Consider the following 13394-nt stretch of genomic DNA (forward strand, 5'->3'; position numbering starts at 1 on the left):
CACATTCACATGCTCTCAGTCCCATGGGATTCAGCATGGCTGAGCCCCATGGTCAGCCACATTCACACATGCTCTCCAGTCCCATGGTCAGCCACATTCACACATGCTCTCAGCCCCATGGTCAGCCACATTCACACATGCTCTCAGTCCCATGGTCAGCCACATTCACACATGCTCTCAGTCCCATGGTGCATTCACACCTGCTCTCAGTCCCATGGTCAGCCACATTCACACATGCTCCAGTCCCATGGTCACACATGGCTCAGTCCCATGGTCAGCCACATTCACACATGCTCTCAGTCCCATGGTCAGCCACATTCACACATGCTCTCAGTAACATGGTCAGCCACATTCACACATGCTCTCAGTCCCATGGTCAGCCACATTCACACATGCTCTCAGTCCCATGGTCAGCCACATTCACACATGCTCTCAGTCCCATGGTCAGCCACATTCACACATGCTCTCAGTCCCATGGTCAGCCACATTCACACATGCTCTCAGTCCCATGGACAGCCACATTCACACATGCTCTCAGTCCCATGGTCAGCCACATTCACACATGCTCTCAGTCCCATGGTCAGCCACATTCACACATGCTCTCAGTCCCATGGTCAGCCACATTCACACATGCTCTCAGTCCCATGGTCAGACATGCTCTCAGTCCATGGCCACATTCACACATGCTCTCAGTCCCATGGTCAGCCACATTCACACATGCTCTCAGTCCCATGGTCAGCCACATTCACACATGCTCTCAGCCCCATGGTCAGCCACATTCACACATGCTCTCCAGTCCCATGGTCAGCCACATGCTCTCCAGCCCCATGGTCAGCCACATTCACACATGCTCTCAGCCCCATGGTCAGCCACATTCACACATGCTCTCAGTCCCATGGTCAGCCACATTCACACATGCTCAGTCCCATGGTCAGCCACATTCACACATGCTCTCAGTCCCATGGTCAGCCACATTCACACATGCTCTCAGCCCCATGGTCAGCCACATTCACACATGCTCTCAGTCCCATGGTCAGCCACATTCACACATGCTCTCAGTCCCATGGTCAGCCACATTCACACATGCTCTCCAGTCCCATGGTCAGCCACATTCACACAGTCCCATGGTCAGCCACATTCACACATGCTCTCAGTCCCATGGACAGCAGGCTGAGCCCCATGGTCAGCCACATTCACACATGCTCTCAGTCCCATGGACCATGAGTCCCATGGTCAGCCACATTCACACATGCTCTCCCAGTCCCATGGTCCCATGGTCAGCCACATTCACACATGCTCTCAGTCCCATGGTCAGCCACATTCACACATGCTCTCAGTCCCATGGTCAGCCACATTCACACATGCTCTCAGTCCCATGGTCAGCCACATTCACACATGCTCTCAGTCCCATGGACAGCGGGCTCAGTCCCATGGTCAGCCACATTCACACATGCTCTCAGTCCCATGGACAGCAGGCTGAGCCCCATGGTCAGCCACATTCACACATGCTCTCAGTCCACATGGACACAGGCTCAGTCCCATGGTCAGCCACATTCACACATGCTCTCAGTCCCATGGACAGCAGGCTCAGCCCCATGGTCAGCCACATTCACACATGCTCTCAGTCCCATGGACAGCAGGCTCCCATGGTCAGCCACATTCACACATGCTCTCAGTCCCATGGACAGCCTGAGCCCCCATGCTCTCAGTCCCATGGACAGCTGAGCCCCATGGTCAGCCACATTCACAGCATGCTCTCAGTCCCATGGACAGCAGGCTCAGTCCCATGGTCAGCCACATTCACACATGCTCTCAGTCCCATGGACAGCAGGCTGAGCCCCATGGTCAGCCACATTCACACATGCTCTCAGTCCCATGGACAGCAGGCTGAGCCCCATGGTCAGCCACATTCACACATGCTCTCAGTCCCATGGAGCCCCAGCAGCCACATTCACACATGGCATCAGTCCCATGGTCAGCCACATTCACACATGCTCTCAGTCCCATGGACAGCAGGCTGAGCCCCATGGTCAGCCACATTCACACATGCTCTCAGTCCCATGGACAGCAGGCTGAGCCCCATGGTCAGCCACATTCACACATGCTCTCAGTCCCATGGACAGCAGGCTGAGCCCCATGGTCAGCCACATTCACACATGCTCTCCGTCCCATGGACAGCGGGCTCAGTCCCATGGTCAGCCACATTCACACATGCTCTCAGTCCCATGGACAGCAGGCTGAGCCCCATGGTCAGCCACATTCACACATGCTCTCAGTCCCATGGACAGCGGGCTCAGTCCCATGGACAGCGGGCTCAGTCCCATGGACAGCGGGCTCAGTCCCATGGTCAGCCACATTCACACATGCTCTCAGTCCCATGGACAGCAGGCTGAGCCCCATGGTCAGCCACATTCACACATGCTCTCAGTCCCATGGACAGCGGGCTCAGTCCCATGGACAGCGGGCTCAGTCCCATGGACAGCCACATTTACACATGCTCTCAGTCCCATGGACAGCGGGCTCAGTCCCATGGACAGCGGGCTCAGTCCCATGGACAGCCACATTCACACATGCTCTCAGTCCCATGGACAGCGGGCTCAGTCCCATGGACAGCGGGCTCAGTCCCATGGACAGCCACATTCACACATGCTCTCAGTCCCATGGACAGCGAGCTCAGTCCCATGGACAGCGGGCTCCGTCCCATGGACAGCGGGCTCCGTCCCATGGACAGCGGGCTCCGTCCCATGGACAGCGGGCTCCGTCCCATGGACAGCGGGCTCAGTCCCATGGACAGCGGGCTCAGTCCCATGGACAGCGGGCTGAGTGGCTGGGCCTGTTGTTATGAAGTAAAGTGTTGCTTCCCAACTTGCACCCTGGCTATTTAGGTTAGACCTCAACAGTAGACAGAGTAGAGGGATACTGTTCACCCACGGTGATAATAGCAAATTCACTTGTTTCTGGATGTAACTCAGACAATCATATGTCTATGGAAAAAAATAAAACAAACCCTAAAGTAATGATCACAGTTATCTGGCAATGCGTTATTTCAGTGAATGATCTAAACTGGCAATATACAGTCACATCTGATCAACTTCACCTCTTTTTGCTTGTCTCCACCCCCCCTCCATCTTCCCCATTATATCCCCTGTGTATTTATACCTGTGTTCTCTGTTTGTCTGTTGCCAGTTCATCCTGTTTGTCAAGTCAACCCGGGGTTGTGTGTCTCAGCTCCTGCTTTTCCCAGTCTCGCTTTTTCTCGCCCTCCTGGTTTTGACTCTGAGCCCGCCTGCCTGACCACTCTGCCTGACCCTGACTCTGAGCCCGCCTGCCTGACCACTCTGCCTGACCCTGACTCTGAGCCCGCCTGCCTGACCACTCTGCCTGACCCTGACTCTGAGCCCACCTGCCTGACCACTCTGCCTGACCCTGACTCTGAGCCCGCCTGCCTGACCAATCTGCCTGACCCTGACCCTGAGCCCGCCTGCCTGACCACTCTGCCTGACCCTGACTCTGAGCCCGCCTGCCTGACCAATCTGCCTGACCCTGACCCTGAGCCCGCCTGCCTGACCCTGACCCTGAGCCTGCATACCGACCTGTACCTTTGCCCCATCTCTGGATTTACTGACCTCTGCCTGCCTCTTGCCAGACCTATTGCCGGACCATGTAAACAGCAGCACGGGACGCTGGGTAGAGAAGCTTACTGTACGTGATGCCTTGAGAGCGTAACCAACCACCACACTGTAAACAGCTCAGGCGCCCTGTACTGCACACACACCCTGCAGAGTGAGGATGTGTGGGTATGTGCACACTTGTCCAGAGGAATCCTCACTCTGCGGAGTGTGTGTGTGCAGTGCACAGAGCCTGAGCTGTTTACACTAATGTCTGTGTTGATAATACATATTACACACTGGATGGTAGTGTATAAACTGAATGCGTCTCAAATGGCATCCTATTCCCTATTTAGTGCACTACTTTTGACCAGGGCCCATAGGGCTGCAGGCTGTGTACCTGTCTGTGTGTTGGTAGAGATGCTTGTGGTGGAGGGGTGGACTGACCCAATGGAAAGACGAGTGCCCTCTTTAAACATGGGTTCACATCGCAATGTAAACAAGCCAACAGTGCAGAATGGCGGCAGCTGTACATTATACCTCATATCACGGCATAAAGCACCCTATTCCCTATATAGTGCACTACTTTTGACTAAGGACCATAGGGAATGTAGAGAATAGGGTGCCATTTGGAGCACAGACCTCATATTCGATCATATCACAGTGGTGCAGAAGCCTCGGTGTTCGTTCTACAGCCCTGAAGGAAGGAAATGAGGAGACAGAAGAAAACACCTCCTGCGCAGTGCAGACGGAGTGGCTCGGGCTTTACATGCAGCGCCGAAGGGCCCAGAGAGAAAGGAAAAGGGAGGGAAGGTATGGAGGGGGTCTCAAAGAGAGAGAGATAAGGGGGGGTCTCAAAAAGAGAGAGATAAGGGGGGTCTCAAAAGAGAGAGAGATAAGGGGGTCTCAAAAGAGAGAGAGATAAGGGGGGTCTCAAAAGAGAGAGAGATAAGGGGGGGGGTCTCAAAAGAGAGAGATAAGGGGGGTTCTCAAAAGAGAGAGAGAGAGATAAGGGGGAGGGGTCTCAAAAGAGAGAGAGATAAGGGGGGGGGTCTCAAAAGAGAGAGATAAGGGGGGTCTCAAAAGAGAGAGAGAAGGGGGGACTCAAAAGAGAGAGAGATAAGGGGGGTCTCAAAAGAGAGAGAGATAAGGGGGGTCTCAAAGAGAGAGAGATAGGGGGGTCTCAAAAGAGAGATAAGGGGGGGTCTCAAAAAGAGAGAGATAGGGGGTCTAAAAAGAGAGAGATAAGGGGGGGTCTCAAAGAGAGAGAGATAAGGGGGGACTCACCCGCTATCCGTGGCGAGAGAATCTCCCAGGGGCTGTGCTAGGCTGTCACCTAGGTTACCGCTGCCAGCTTCTTTTCTCCTTTGGTTCCTTTCCCCGCCACTCTCATTGTCCCCGCTGCCGGGGTAGACCTTCGCCAGTAGTGCCTGCCTGCTGCTGCTCCCCAAAGACACAGGCCCCCTGTCTGCTGCCTGTTCATACCCGTTCAGTGAGCCAACACGACCAGGCCTCTGGTTCTCTGCCGCTGGGATTTCACGGTGGCAGTCGGTCGTGGAGGCGACGTGGTGCTGTTTCTCGCAAGGTGCGGAGGCGGATGAAGTTGAAGAGGGGCAGGGGACGCTTGTCTTGGGCAATTTGTATCCGTGAGAAATGAGGAGGTCGTCCACGCTGTACATGGTGCTGTGTGTCTCTCTGTCTGGCTTGGCAGCAGGAGGGCGAAGGGGTTTCTGCTGTTCTTATGCTCAGTGCTGCTGGTGGGAGCTGGAGCAGAGCTGTTCAGTAGAGGCCATCACTATGGGGAGAAGAGAAACGGGGAACAAGGTAACGTTTAGCTTTTAGCATCTCATCTTCAGAAATACAGATACCCAGTGTTTGTACGGGGCACTAATGTAGGTCCTATACTGTAAATAAGGCGAGAACAAACAGGGAGAGTGAAACAGGAAGAAGATCACGTTCTGTCAGCGCTGTCCCAAAAGTGCACTACTATTGACCATCTACAGTATGTCCCAAATGGGATCCTATTCCCTACAGTATAAAGTGCACTACTATTGACCAGGGCTCAGGTCAAAAGCAGTGCCCTATAGAGGGAGCACGTTCCATTTTGGGATGCAACTTAAGTGATCATGTCTTCACAGTACGGTGTGTATAAAATGATCAACAGTATGTTGGCTGCTGGAGAAAAGGGAAACAGCACAGATCTGATGAAGCTCCCCTGGTCGGCAGCCGCAATAATACATGTGTTTACATGCAGATTTCACATTAGTCACACAGTACACAGAATGTTCCTGTGGGGCGACTTCACAGGATAAGAGAGGTCACTGGATACGTCCCAAATTGCACCCTAAGTGCACAACTTTTGACCAGAGCCCTACGGGACCTGGTTCAAAGTAGTGCACTATTTAGGGAAAGTAGTAGTGCACTAATAGGGTGCCATTTGGTTAGTAGACTTTGTATTTGTAGATGTTCCTGTTCTACAGCCCAGTTACAACGATCAAACTCACGGAAGTCAATAATTTTCTAAAAACACGGAATCTCTTCTAAAAATATATAATTAATTACGTGAAAATGTATTTCCCTAAATCCTATAAATGTATTTCCTGAAGCTAGGATAGCTGAGTTGCTTATAAAAACATCTGAAACCCTACCCTACTTCAAATAGTATCTTAAATGACCCCCCCCCAGTTGTAAATCGCTCTGCTAAATGACTAAAGTGTACAAATTCGTCTCAAACTTGCAACAGAAATAACTCGTACTGCCTTCCACTGCAGGATTCCCAGGCTATACTGTGGGTGTGGTTGTGTGTACTGTATCTGCATGTGTGGTGTTCGTGTGTTTCTCTCTCAACAGCCCAGCTTGCAAATACATTGCATTCGGAAAGTATTCAGACCCCTTGACTTTTTCCACATATTGTGACGTTACAACCTTATTCTAAAATTGATTAAATAGTTTTTTACCCTCATATATTTACACACAATACCCCATAATGACGACGCAAAAACAGGTTTTAAGAAATATAACATTTTCTAAGTATTCAGAACCCTTTACTCAGTACATTGAAGCCCCTTTGGCAGCGATTACAGCCTTGAGTCTTCTTGGGTATGAAGCTACAAGCTTGGCACACCTGTATTTGAGGAGTTTCTCCCATTCTTCTCTGCAGATCCTCTCAAGCTCTGTCAGGTTGGATGGGGAGCGTTGCTGCACAGCTATTTTCAGGTCTCTCCAGAGATGTTCGATCAGGTTCAAGTCCGGGCTCTGGCTGGGCCACTCGAGGACATTCAGAGACTTGTCCCGAAGCCACTCCTGCATTGTCTCGGCTGTGTGCTTCGGAATCTTGTCCTGTTGGAAGGTGAACCATCGCCCCAGTCTGAGGTCATGAGCGCTCTGGAGCAGGTTTTCATCAAGGACCTCTCTGTACTTTGCTCCATTCATATTTCCCTCGATCCTGACTAGTCTCCCAGTCCCTGCCGCTGAAAAACATCCCCACAGCATGATGCTGCCACCACCATGCTTCAACATAGGGATGGTGCCAGGTTTCCTTCAGACGTGACTCTTGGCATTCAGGCCAAAGAGTTCAATCTTGGTTTCATCAGACCAGAGAATCTTGTTCCTTGTGGTCTGAGAGTCCTTTTGGTGTCTTTTGGCAAACTCCAAGCGGGCTGTCATGTGCCTTTTACTGAGGAGTGGCTTCCGTCTGGCCACTCTACCATAAAGGCCAGACTGGTAGATTGCTGCAGAGATTAAATTCCTTCTGGAAGGTTCTCCCATCTCCACAGAGGAACTCTGGGGCACTGTCAGAGAGACCATGGGGTTCTTGGTCACCTCCCTGACCAAGGCCCTTCTCCCACGATTGCTCAGTTTGGCCGAGCGGCCAGCTCTAGAAAGAATCTTGGTGGTTCCTAACTACTAGGTCACTGTGTTCTTGGGGACCTTCAATGCTACAGGCATTTTGTGGTATCCTTCCCCAGATCTGTGCCTCGACACAACCCTGTCTTGGAGCTCTACGGTCAATTCCTTCGACCTCATGGCTTGGTAATTGCTCTGACATGCAAGGTCAACTGTGGGACCTTATATAGACAGGTGTCCAATCAATTGAATTTACCACAGGCGGACTCCAATTAAGTTGTAGAAACTTCTCACGGAATTATCAATGGAAACAGGATGCACCTGAGCTCAATTTCCAGTCTCATAGCAAAGGGTCTGAATACTTATGTAAATAAGGTATATCTGTTTTTATTTGTAATAACTTTGCAACAATTTGTAAAAACCTGTTTTCGCTTTGTCATTATGGGGTATTGTGATGTCATTATGGGGTATTGTGATGTCCTTATGGGGTATTGTGATGTCCTTATGGGGTATTGTGATGTCATTATGGGGTATTGTGATGTCATTATGGGGTATTGTGATGTCATTATGGGGTTATTGTGTGTAGATTGAAAGCTATAACGTAACAAAATGTGTAAAAAGAGAAGGGGTCTGAATACTTTCTGAATACACCGTATTAATTAGTGCCCATCACAGACTCAGCCTGCCTGGAGATGACAGAGGCAGGGCTTATAAAGCATCAATTCTGTGATCAAAGGCTTTGCACACATTAGCATGCTGATTATCAGGTTTGGACGTGATTAGTGGCTTGCCATTCAGTTTTCATGAAAAAGTCGGCATTCAATGGACAAATGTCGAGTCATAAGCAATATGAGTGCCTGGCCAGACTAATACTAAGTTAGAATACACTTTTAATCTAGCCCAAGTGGCGCAGCGGTCTAAGGCACTGCCTCTCAGTGCAAGAGGCATCACTACAGACTCTGGTTTGATTCCAGGCTGTATCACAACCGACCATAATTGGGAATCCCATAGGGCGGCGCACAATTGGCCCAAGCATCGTTAGGGTTTGGCCGGGGTAGGCTGTCATTGCAAAATAAGAATTTGTTCTTAACCCACTTACCTAGTTAAATAAAATATACAAACAAAAAGGGCTCTGGTGGAAGGTAAGTGCATTTGGGTGCCCTTTGGAACATCCTACTGTATGTAAACTCCTACTGTAAACTCCTTTCCGTTGACTCTCCAGGCAGATAGACTAGGTGTTTTAGGTACCCAGAGGATGAAGAAGAAGAAATAATTGCTCTGTGCGCTATGATTACTACTAACAACATTGATGCTAAATGTTGTTACTGATGTAATTATGTTATTGTTACACAGGTTCAAGTGCAATTTCAAAGGGGTAGTTCCCCTAAATTACAAAATTACATGTTGGTTTAAGATAGCATTTGGGAGACAGGCGCCAGGTAAACAAAACCAAAGCATTGATTGCTGTCTTACCTGGTCCATAGACTGCTTATAGGTCAAGGAAACCATGTTATTGTGTAATTTGGGTGGACTATCCCTTTAAACAGATCAGTGGCCTTGTGGTTAGTGTGTTTGCCCTGAGATTGGAAAGTTGATAGTTTGATCCCTGGCCGAGTCCTACCAAAGACTGTAAAAATGGGACCCCGATGCTTCTCTGCTTGGCACTCAGCATTGAGGAGATTGATTGAGGGTTAGGCCCTGCGATGGACTAATGTCCTGTCCAGTGGGTGGACTTGTACGTCAAGCTAATGACCATGGATGCAAGGCCTGACCATCTATGATATCAAAATGACAGTGTTTATTTACATTTACTTTGTTTACAAACACAGGAGTAAAAAAAAATTATGTTTTGGGTTCTGATGGGGTACGACAGTTAGACTAAGTTCATTTATAAGCTATATTCTACATGAATCCATGGGTACATATAATTTATTTACAGGTCAACAAATTAATGTAGCAAATGCAGATTACCCCGTTTAAGTGTTACCAAGAATTGAATAACTAAGATTCCTTTAACAGAATAAGGCCCCTTTAAAACGACGACAATAAGACATTATATAGACATTACAGAGAGAGAGAGGCCGTGTTTGGGAGAATCAAAAACCATGATGTACAATGGGTAAATTGTGACTGACTCTACAAATAACAATGAGTAGTTATTTATGATGTGTCAAGTCTCCTCCTTAACCAGGCCAACACAGGACCAGGTTACTGTCACTCTCTCACTGTGTCCCTCAACCCGTTCACCCTTTACCTTCCAACCTTGTACTAAACACACCTGATTTTTTTTATTTTTTATTTACCTTTATTTAACTTGGCAAGTCAGTTAAGAACACTTTCTTATTTTCAATGACGGCCAAGGAACAGTGGGTTAACTGCCTGTTCAGGGGCAGAACAACAGATTTGTACCTTGTCAGCTCGGGGGTTTGAACTTGCAACCTTCTGGTTACTAGTCCAACGCTCTAACCACCGGGCTACCCTGCCGATTCAACTAATATGGTTTGGTGATGACTTGTATCAGGTATGTTAGTGCAAGACTGGAACAAAAAAACAACCCTCCCTGAATGAGTGTCCACAGAAATGGCTTGAGGAACACCTGTTCTAATACAAGATCAACACTGCAATGCAAGCCCATTAAAGGGACAATCTGGGATTCAAACAAAAACAAAATGGAAACCCTGCCGCTTGAGGGATGAGGCTGACAAAAAATGCAACCCCTCTCAAATTCATAAAGAATCGATGGCTATATATCATTCATTTAAAAGTCCAAAACAGGATGTATAAATCCCAGATGTCTCCTTTAATCTGCTTGTTCAAAACAGCTGTCCCTTTGCCATAAAACTAGCTGACACATACAGCACATCGTTCATTCGCTTACACAAATGCACACAATTTCAAATTCAATGTAGTTGGGTAGTCAGTAACAGCTGTCCATGGAAACTTTAGCACTTTCAGTAGGACATCAACACAAAGGCTAATGGGCCCTGGTCAAAAGTAGTGTACTATACAGGCTCTGGTCAAAAGTAGTGTACTTGAGGGACACTATTCCCCCAGGAAATATGGTGCTATTTGGGACGCGGATAAAGTCTAGTTGCTCGTTATAAACAAGTCAAGTAAATGGCATAGTTTGTGGGGCGAAAGGGTAGTCAGGGTTCGGTAGTTCTACTATTGCCATGTGTGTTTAATGTTTGATAATATAGTCATAATATGGAGAAACATTTAACCTTGAAATGTTGTGGTAAGCCAATGGGGGGCCGGTTCCTGATTGTAGGTCTTACAATTATGTGAATAAATCTGTGCATGCATCCCAAATAGCACACTATTCCCCATATAGTGCACTACTTTTAACCACTATGAGCCCTGGTCGAAAGTAGTGCACTGTAAAGAGAATAATGATACTTCACATAAATATCCATCCACATCATTTCACACTTTCTTAATTTCTATTTATATTCCAGCATATTCTCTTGACCTCAATTTGACCTTCGGACATTAAACATCATTTAAAAACCTTGTATATATCACAAATGGCACCGCACTCCCTATTATAGTGCACTACATTCGACCAGAGCCCATAGAGGGCTATATAGTAGAAAGGCATTTGTCACTCCCCTTATGAGTCCTCAGTAAACACCCAAAGGTGGCACTTGAGATAGTAACATTGAGTAAATAACATCTTAAAATAATCTCTAATGTCTAGAATATTTTCTAGAACCTCTCAAGTCTAGAATAACGTGTAGAACTTTTAACATCTAGAACTAAGCAATATGGCACGAGGGGGTGTGGCGAATGGCCAATATGCCATGACTGCTCTCAGGCACAACGCAACGCGCCCTTAGCCGTAGTATATTGAACATATACCACAAACCCACGAGATACCTTATTGCTATTATAAACTGATTAGCAACGTAATTAGAGCAGTAAAAATACATGTTACGGTCATGTTACCCTCATACGGTCTGATATACCACGGCTGTCAACCAATCAGCATTCAGGGCTCGAACCACCCAGTTTATAATAACGTTTAGAACCTCTAACGCCTAGAATAACCCATAGCCCCTTTGATGACTCCAGGCTCCTTGTGTGTTGTGTCAAACAGTTGAAGCACCTGCTGCCTGCCTCTCTACAATAACCTACAAAATATTTCCTTAAGGGTTTCATTTCGAAACTAGCACACCATGCAGGAGCATTGTAGAGGTCTGAATATAGGTAACCTAAGCTTTGTCCGAGCATAGAATAGTCCATAGGGGCAGAACTCCCTTCTCCTGTTCCAGTAGTGAGGCAGCTTGATGTACAAGCACACCCCTCGGACAGAATGCTAGTGAATATGGCAACTAAAATTGACACAGTAGATGAAAAGCACGTGCTCTATGACTCTCTCTGTTGCCATGGTGAAGAAAACCCGTAGACCAAACAAACTGTACAGACAGAAAAATAGTTTGGAGAAGATGAAGAAGGTGGCTACTGAAACCATTCAGCGTCGGTATCTGAAATGGCACCCTATCCCCTATATAGTGTATCACTTTTGACTAGGGCCAATATGGTTCATCTTTGAGCAAGGTCACCACCAGTGGAAACCATAGAAGAAGCACTTGGGCACATGTGTCTCCAGGTTGTATCCAAAATGGCACCCTATTCCCACAGGGCTCTGGTCAAATGTAGAGCACTATATAGGGAATGGGGTGTCATTTGGAATGCGCACATGTGCCTCCTTGTAGGCTCCAGCAGCAACTGCAATGACAAACAGTCACACACCGACTAATACCCTGACTGATTCAACGCATGCAAGGAAAAATGGCAATGCTGAGGTTGTTGAAACCACATCAGAGATTCTGTCTGCTGTTGATCTGGCTCACACCTCTTCCTACCCTCTTCTCCCCTCATCTCCCCTAATTTCCCCTCCCTCCCTTCCTCTCCCACCCCTCCTCTCTTCTCCCTCCCTTTCTTCTCCCTCTCTTCTCCCTCCCTCCCTATCCCCCTCCATCCTCCCCATCCTTCCCTCCCTTCCCCTCTACCCCCTCCCTTCATTTCCCTCCCCCTCCCCTCCCCTCCCCTCCCCTCTCTCCCTCCCCTGAGTAGTCAGGTAGTAAGTAGTGCACTGTGACACCGTGCAGCAACACCGTGCAGAAAAACCATGCAACCAACACCAGCCTGCATCCCTAATGACACCTTTTCCCAATATAGTACACTTCTTTTGACCAATGCAAATCGGAACGCAGCCTTTGCAACACCATGCAGCCTACCTCTGTGCTAATGATGGATATCTAGAATGCCATTGCAGACCTGAAAGTAAGACAGACACTTTATCCTATGTTGTTTTTAAATGTCCTGTATTTCGGACCTATGACCTAGTGTCTGAACTTTGACCCATGACTTAAGCTAGTGTCTGAACTTTGACCCATGACTTAGGCTAGTGTCTGAACTTTGCTATCTAAGTTGAACCATAAGTTGAATACCACGTTTGGACCTTGTCCTGGATATATATAAAAACAAATAGCATATGCATTACGCTTATTTTCATATATGATTCAACCTGCCTCTATAAAGGCATAACCGTCTGAAACAGAGAAGCCGCCACTGCCTATCAATAACTGATTATTCCTGTTACTATGTAGACTAGATAGATACATTATGGTTAGCTATAGAGCCTTGCTATACTGCAGTGTTAGATGGTACAGCCTACATATAATTGACTGATAAGAATGATTTCTCAAGTCAGCTTTGCACTCCCATACAATACAAAACATTGCTTTACGCAGCAGGCTAGGTTACTGCAGGTATATACTAGCGCCTATGAAAAAAAAGGTATATACGCGCACACACACTAAGTTAAAAATGTAGTGAACGGTAGTGCATTAACAACGGTCGTTAGCCAAATTATAACCCCATTGCAATTTTACACGTCTCCCTAAAAATACACCCCACCATGTCATCAAATGC

Source organism: Oncorhynchus masou, unplaced genomic scaffold (assembly GCF_036934945.1).
Source record: "Oncorhynchus masou masou isolate Uvic2021 unplaced genomic scaffold, UVic_Omas_1.1 unplaced_scaffold_3482, whole genome shotgun sequence".
NCBI classification, from domain to species: Eukaryota; Metazoa; Chordata; class Actinopteri; order Salmoniformes; family Salmonidae; genus Oncorhynchus; species Oncorhynchus masou.